General features: G+C 42.4%; 1 long non-coding RNA gene and 1 pseudogene across 1 annotated transcript; both read left to right on the forward strand.

Annotated features, from left to right (window-relative positions):
* The first annotated feature begins 500 nt into the window (after window positions 1–500).
* On the forward strand, window positions 501–2,342 carry LOC141829888 (cytochrome P450 71A1-like; annotated as a pseudogene).
* A 1,939-nt stretch (window positions 2,343–4,281) lies between these two features.
* On the forward strand, window positions 4,282–5,425 carry LOC141828843 (uncharacterized). Its single transcript, XR_012601843.1, has 3 exons — window positions 4,282–4,368; window positions 4,961–5,031; window positions 5,110–5,425. It is a non-coding gene; the product is annotated as an uncharacterized LOC141828843 (long non-coding RNA).
* The last annotated feature ends 1,709 nt before the right edge of the window (window positions 5,426–7,134 follow it).

The following is a 7,134-nucleotide window of genomic DNA, read 5'->3' on the forward strand; positions in this document are numbered from 1 at the left end:
TTTGATATCAATTTAATTTGAGTATAACCAAGTGTGCATATGCAAATTATGAAACTTTAAAAGTGAAAAAGAAATAAAATCTTAATTTAAGCGAATACAACATCCAATTTTGTGAGATTTGTTAAGACATTTTGAAAGATGAAACATTTTGCTTCTCAAAAATTATCGAATAATTAAAAAAACTTAAGACTAAGCTTATGATCATCGTAAAATATCAAATTTAAGTAATCATTAAATGACGATAAAATCGTGGCTTGATGGATGCGAGTTCAATGTAAATGGGCGGCAACAAATGCTCTAGTTTTTTTGAATTTTTGTTCATAGTTTTATTTTTGTTAATCTTTTTTGCTAGTAAAGAAAAGATATTTTGGTAAAAGTTTGATAAATATTAAAGTTAAGAAACTATTTTGGATATTTTTGAAAGTTTCATGCTAAATTGCCCTATTTAAATGGATGTCAGGCGGTTTATCTCTTCGTGCGTTCCCTTTTTTTAAAAAAAAATGGTTGCGCTTGTCTACTTGTCTCTTCTCTTCCTCGTCGCACTCCTGTCCTCTCTTCTTCTCGCCGGAGGCCGAGAAGCAGGAACCAATCCGGGGATACAAAAGCTCCCGCCAGGCCCCGCCAAGCTCCCGATCATCGGTAACCTCCACCAGATACGCGGCAATCTGCTGCACCAGTCTCTATGGAAATCTCCAAGCAGTACGGCCCGCTCATGCACCTAAAGCTCGGGCAAGTCTCCGCCGTCGTCGTCTCCTCCGCCTCCCTCGCCAGGGACGTCCTCAAGACCTTCGACCTCGCCTGCTGCTCCCGCCCCCGCAACGTCGCCACCTCCGAGTTCTCCTACGGCGGCTCCGACATCGGCTTCATGCCCTACGGCGAGAGCTGGAGGCAGCTACGCAAGCTCTGCACAGTCGAATTCTTCAGCGCCAGAAAGATCAACTCTTTCAAGTCCGTAAGAGAAGATGAGATCGCGAGGATGGCGAAGCATATCTCTTCTTGCATCTCGAGCTCCCTCGCCGTCAACGTGAGTGAGCTCGCCCTGCGCTTCTCCTGCAACACGACATGCAGGACGGCCTTCGGTCGAGACATCGCCGGGGACGACCTCAGCGTTTACAACGTGGTCAAGGAAGCGCAGGAGGTGTTGGCTAGCTTCTTCATGGCAGACTACTTTCCGCTGCTCGGGTGGGTCGATGTGGCGACGGGGATGAAATCCAGGCTTCGGAAATCATTCCTTGAGCTCGACGGCATCTATCAGAAATTCATCGATCGCCATCTCGACGCGAAGAGTCGATCAGGAAGCGAAGAGAATGAGGATTTATTGGATGTTCTGCTTCGGTTGCGGAAGGATGGGCAGCTGACAGAGGAGAACCTCAAAGGAGTTCTTATGGTGACATTAATTATTTTCAGTTTCGATGTCAAAATGAATTGTCGTCGAAGTTAAACCTGATTCAATCATTGGCAGAATATTTTTATCGCCGGGACGGATACCTCGTCGGCGGTGGTGGAATGGGCGATGGCGGAGCTCATCCGGCGGCCGGAGTTGATGAAGAGAGCCCAAGAGGAAGTGAGAAGCTGCGTGGGGAGAAGCAAAGGGAAGGTGGAGGAGAGCGACCTGCACCAGCTTCACTACCTCAAACTCATCGTCATGGAGACGATGAGGCTGCACCCGCCGGTGCCGATGCTCCTCCACCGGGAAACCATGCACCTGGTCACTTTAAGCGACGGGTACCAAATTCCTCCCAAGACGACGATCTACGTGAACGCATGGGCGATCGGCAGGGATCCGGATGCGTGGGAGAGACCGGAGGTTATATATATATATAGGAATTTGCTCCGCTGCGCGCCTCCCCGTCCGCTCCTCGTCCGCGACATCTGACGTGGCTGGGATTTCTCGTTCGCTACTGTCCACGGTGGAAACGAAGCTAAATCCCGCCCGACGCCAAAATCGCGCGGCCGATTCAAGCTTTCGAGTTCTCCCCGCCTCAATCCGAGCTTCCTCCCCGCCGTCTGCTCCACGCCGTCTTCTCCACGCCGATTCAGAGTCCCAAAATCGCCTCCACGCCGCCGGCAATCGTCGCGATTTTGGGAAGAAGAAATCCTGCTCGCGACGCACCCTGTTCCCAAAATCGCGAGGCCCAGACCCCTGCTCGCCCCGTCGCTCCTCTCGCCATCGCGCCCGCCGTCCGGCCCCCTCCTCTCCCCCGTCGCTCCGGTGTCCGTCGTCGCCCTTCGCGCCCGTCATCGCCCTGCACGACAGACGCGACGGCGAGGTAAGGTTTTCCTTGGCTAACCCTAAATCGCGTAACATCGACCCCGGCCCGTCCCACCGCTTTGCGAGGTAAGGTTTTCCGCCGTCGCCGTCGGCTTAATCTCGACCACGCCACCGCGATGCTGCCATCGCCGTCAGCTGGGCCACGCCGCCGAAAGAAGTTGGCCGATCTCTCTGTTCGCCGCGACACTGCCGTTGTCGTCGCCATCAGTAAAGCCACGCCGTCGGAGCCTTCATCTGGGCCACGACGCCGGAGCCTTCAGCCATCCATTCACCGTCGATTTCCCTCTTATTCATCATAGATTAATATGCATATCGCTTCATTGCTAAAAGAATAGCACAAGAAATTGCAGTGAGTAAATCTTATTCATTATAGATTGAATTTTTTCCTGATAATCGCTTTGTCCTATCCTGATAATATATGATAATACAGTATTTACTTAAACTATCATTATGCATATCTAATTGAATATTAAAGATCACAGGAAACGAAGGTCATATATGTATTGCTGGTCCCCCAAAATGTTCTAGGCTTCTATCTATTGAGTGAAGTAGGAAACGAAGGTCATATATGTAGGTTGTGCCTATTTCTTTAAGGTAATAAAGAAGCTTCTCAATGACAAATTTGTATTTTGTAACAAAAAAAATGATAAATGATAAAAAAATAGTCAAACATTCAGTTGTAATTTTTTTCTGCTAACAGTGTGATTGCCCCCTGAAAACAAGTTGTAATGTGTGCAAGTACTTAAGGAATTAAGGATTAGCTGTGCTTCCAAGAGGAGGATTTTGGTTTGGCGTTGTACCAGATCTGGATTATCATTTTGTGGAATGGAAGAGTCAGAATACCAGTGAATTATTTTTGTTGTTAACTTTGACATGAATAAGTAAACTTCACCTTGTGTGAAAAAAGATGTTTGACTACACCAAGATGTTAAACATTAGCCAAGTAATACCTGCTATTTCTTTTTGTAGCACTGTGCATTCTTTCTAAGTTCAATTAAAGAATTTATAGCTCGTTTTCTTCAAGTCCTTTTTTTTATAGTAAGTATGGTTCCATAGTTTCTTCCATAATACTTTGTTTGGAAACCAACAAACACTACTGCATTATATGATTCTTCCACAGAATCATGGATTTATCTCAACTATGATCCTTAATTGTTATCGTCAATGTTTATCTCAACTATTTGTGGTCTATTTATGAATTTATTCACACTTTTTAAATTTATGCAAGGGTATCAAATTAGTAACATTCAAATCAATTAGATTAGTTTCCATTACATTTACTAGAGTATTCTTTGTTGTTCCTATTCCCTTGTACTTTTGCTCTGGCTGATTCAACTTGTTTAATTCTAGAACTGATTGGACTTTTGAATAATGTTTGTATTATCTCAATGTATGTTTTCTCATTTTATTTCATCTATTGGAGCTCACTACTAGGTTTAATTGGTTGTCAAGCTATAGCGATTACCATGGAATCCTTCCATAGACTGTCTATAGATGCTTTACTCGAGTAGGTGCTACCTAACATGTTTATCTTACTTCTCAAATTTCTGTTGAATAACCTAGTTAACTAAAATGCACCATGACCTCGTAAACTATTTCAAATTTTAATACAACCCTTTATTTTTTAAAAAGTTGTTGTAACCTCATTTGACCTATGTTTTAAACTATTATATGATTCCTAAAGATATCATCATTTCAATCACCAAAGTTGAATTTTGTATACAATATTCACTGAATAGTTTAACTAGAGTGGATCTAAGTTGATCTTGTGAATGGACTCAGCCTGGTAGTCCTTATGTTTTCTTTCCTAGTCTGCCTGGCAAGTCCTTATTAGCTCCAATCATACCTTCCCACTAGTTGCTACTGCTGGGATGAGAGTGTTATTACTTTGTCTACTTCCCATATGGACAGCCTTATGATGCTGCTTTGTTTTCCTATTTTCTCACTCAAGTTTAACATTTAGTTTTATGAACATTTTTTTATTACTTCTAATGATTTTATGAGTTACTTTTCACTTGTATTTTTTTTGCATAACCGGTCCTATGGTACAAGATTATCCACATGTGGCTGGAGCAAAACGTTCCTTCGCTTATCTGGTAATTACTCTTTTATAGTGCAATTCCACCTTGATCTTTTCTGATCATATCCTTGGCATGCTACTATTGCTGTAGGGAGAAGATGCCTTATATTTTGACACCAGAGGATAGATCTTTTCCAGTTTCCAGCTCAAGGTTTGCACATCTAACCTCAGTAAGTTCATCAATCTGAGCAACCTATCCTTTTTTTAAAAATGTTGATGTTTTGGTTAGCTATGGCGCATACCCTGTTGGAGGCGCATACCCTTCTGGAGCTGGGTCTTCTCTGCCATACTATCAGCACTCATATACTGGTTATTTAAGTGGTGTTTTTCTGATTTCTTTCCCAATGCAAATGCAGTTGACCTTTTTACACACGATTTGATATGTTGAACTTCAGCAGGTTCTAGTGTTGTACCAGAGTATCCCGGCAATTTTCAAGTAAATTTCATTTTCTTTTTTTTCATTGGAAAGTAATTTAAAAAAGTTACTATGCTTTAGTTTCTTGTTTGTTGTTTGATTACTTTCATATTGACAATAATGTGTATTGCTTCAAAAACTATATTTATTTAATTTCACCTGACGCCTATACATTCTTCTTTTTCTTCCACAGAATCATGGAGCTCCTCCACCAAATAGAAGCAGTATGTATTCTAGATGTAAGCTTCATTACCAAATCGTAATGTAATCATCTTTCCTTCGGCCCTTATGTGCATGCTTTTTTCCTTATTTTTTATTGTAAATTTACTTTCTCTTCTGCAGATAGATATGGTTGATCATCGCCTAGCATTGAAGATTTCAAGTTTCAGCCATCGCATCACCTTCTAGAGCTTCCAATCTTTGCTAATAAATTTGGAAGCTTCCTAGCAACTCATGATCTGTTGTTCATAGAAAGTTATTGAAAGCCTCTTGCACCAGTTTTTCTTGGATCGATCCATCTCACTTGCCAATGATTCTAGCACATTAAACTAAACTAATTTGTGTAATCAACGATACTTGTGGTATCAGAGGACTATCAACTACTGTACTTTCCGTGTCCCAAAGAAGCCATAGTTGTCGATGTAAGAATCGAGTTTAATTAGAATAGCTATTTAATGAAATATACATGAGCAATGCAACCTTTCAATTGTGGATTAATTTTTCTGGATGTTTCAATGTTAAATTAGATATATATGATTGGGAATGGTTTAGATATTTTGATGATCATGATTTTTGTCGCATTAAATATTTTTTTAAAAATAAAAATATCTATTTGTGAAACCATAGAGAATATCAGTCGACTGATTCAGTAATTCAGTCGACTGATACATTGAACTTTCGGCATAGAATGTTTTTGAGTCGACTGACCTTTCAGTACAGTCGACTGGTATACAAAATCTTCAATACAGATCGTAAGTGACTCGATTGAATTGAAAATTCCAGTCGACTGATCGTTAAAAATTTTGATACAGAATGTTTTTGACTCGACTGGAGTTTCAGTCCAGTCGACTGAGATCGACGCAGTCGAGTGACAGCTTCATCTCAGTCGACTGACTTAAATCCCCAGCCTGTTTAAAAATCGCGCGATTCCTCAAACCCTAACCCTAACCCGAGCCTATTTTTGGTACTTAGCACCCCATTTCCGGTACTTCACCCACCATTTTCGGTACTCCAGGGCCCATTTTCGGTACTTAAAGGACCAATTTCGGTACTCAACCCATCAAGGTGAGTAATCAGCCCTTTTCGATACTTTTCCACCCAATTTTGGTACTTAGCACCCCATTTCTGGTACTTCACCCATCAGGGCCCATTTTCGGTACTTAAAGGACCAATTTCGGTACTCAACCCATCAAGGTGGGTAATCAGCCCTTTTCGGTACTTTTCCACCCAATTTTGGTACTTAGCACCCCATTTCCGGTACTTCACCCACCATTTTCGGTACTTCAGGGCCCATTTTCGGTACTTAAAGGACCAATTTCGGTACTCAACCCATCAAGGTGGGTAATCAGCCCTTTTTCGGTACTCAGCCAAAATGGGGTACTTAGCACCCCATTTTCGGTACTTCACCCACCATTTTCGGTACTTCAGGGCCCATTTTCGGTACTTAAAGGATCAATTTCGGTACTCAACGCATCAAGGTGGATAATCAGCCCTTTTCGGTACTTTTCCACCCAATTTTGGTACTTAGCACCCCATTTCCGGTACTTCACCCACCATTTTCGGTACTTCAGGGCCCATTTTCGGTACTTAAAGGATCAATTTCGGTACTCAACCCATCAAGGTGGGTAATCAGCCCTTTTCGGTACTCAGCCAAAATGGGGTACTTAGCACCCCATTTTCGGTACTTCACCCACCATTTTCGGTACTTTAGGGCCCATTTTCGGTACTTAAAGGACCAATTTCGGTACTCAACGCATCAAGGTGGGTAATCAGCCCTTTTCGATACTTTTCCACCCAATTTTGGTACTTAGCATCCCATTTCGGTACTTCACCCACCATTTTCGGTACTTCAGGGCCCATTTTCGGTACTTAAAGGATCAATTTCGGTACTCAACCCATCAAGGTGGGTAATCAGCCCTTTTCGGTACTTTTCCACCCAATTTTGGTACTTAGCACCCCATTTCCGGTACTTCACCCACCATTTTCGGTACTTCAGGGCCCATTTTCGGTACTTAAAGGATCAATTTCGGTACTCAACCCATCAAGGTGGGTAATCAGCCCTTTTCGGTACTTTTCCACCCAATTTTGGTACTTAGCACCCCATTTTCGGTACTTCACCCATCATTTTCGATACTTCAAGGTCCATTT

This window comes from Curcuma longa, chromosome 5, assembly GCF_044706935.1.
Source record: "Curcuma longa cultivar G26 ecotype Majalengka, Jawa Barat chromosome 5, ITB_CL_G26_1.1, whole genome shotgun sequence".
NCBI classification, from domain to species: Eukaryota; Viridiplantae; Streptophyta; class Magnoliopsida; order Zingiberales; family Zingiberaceae; genus Curcuma; species Curcuma longa.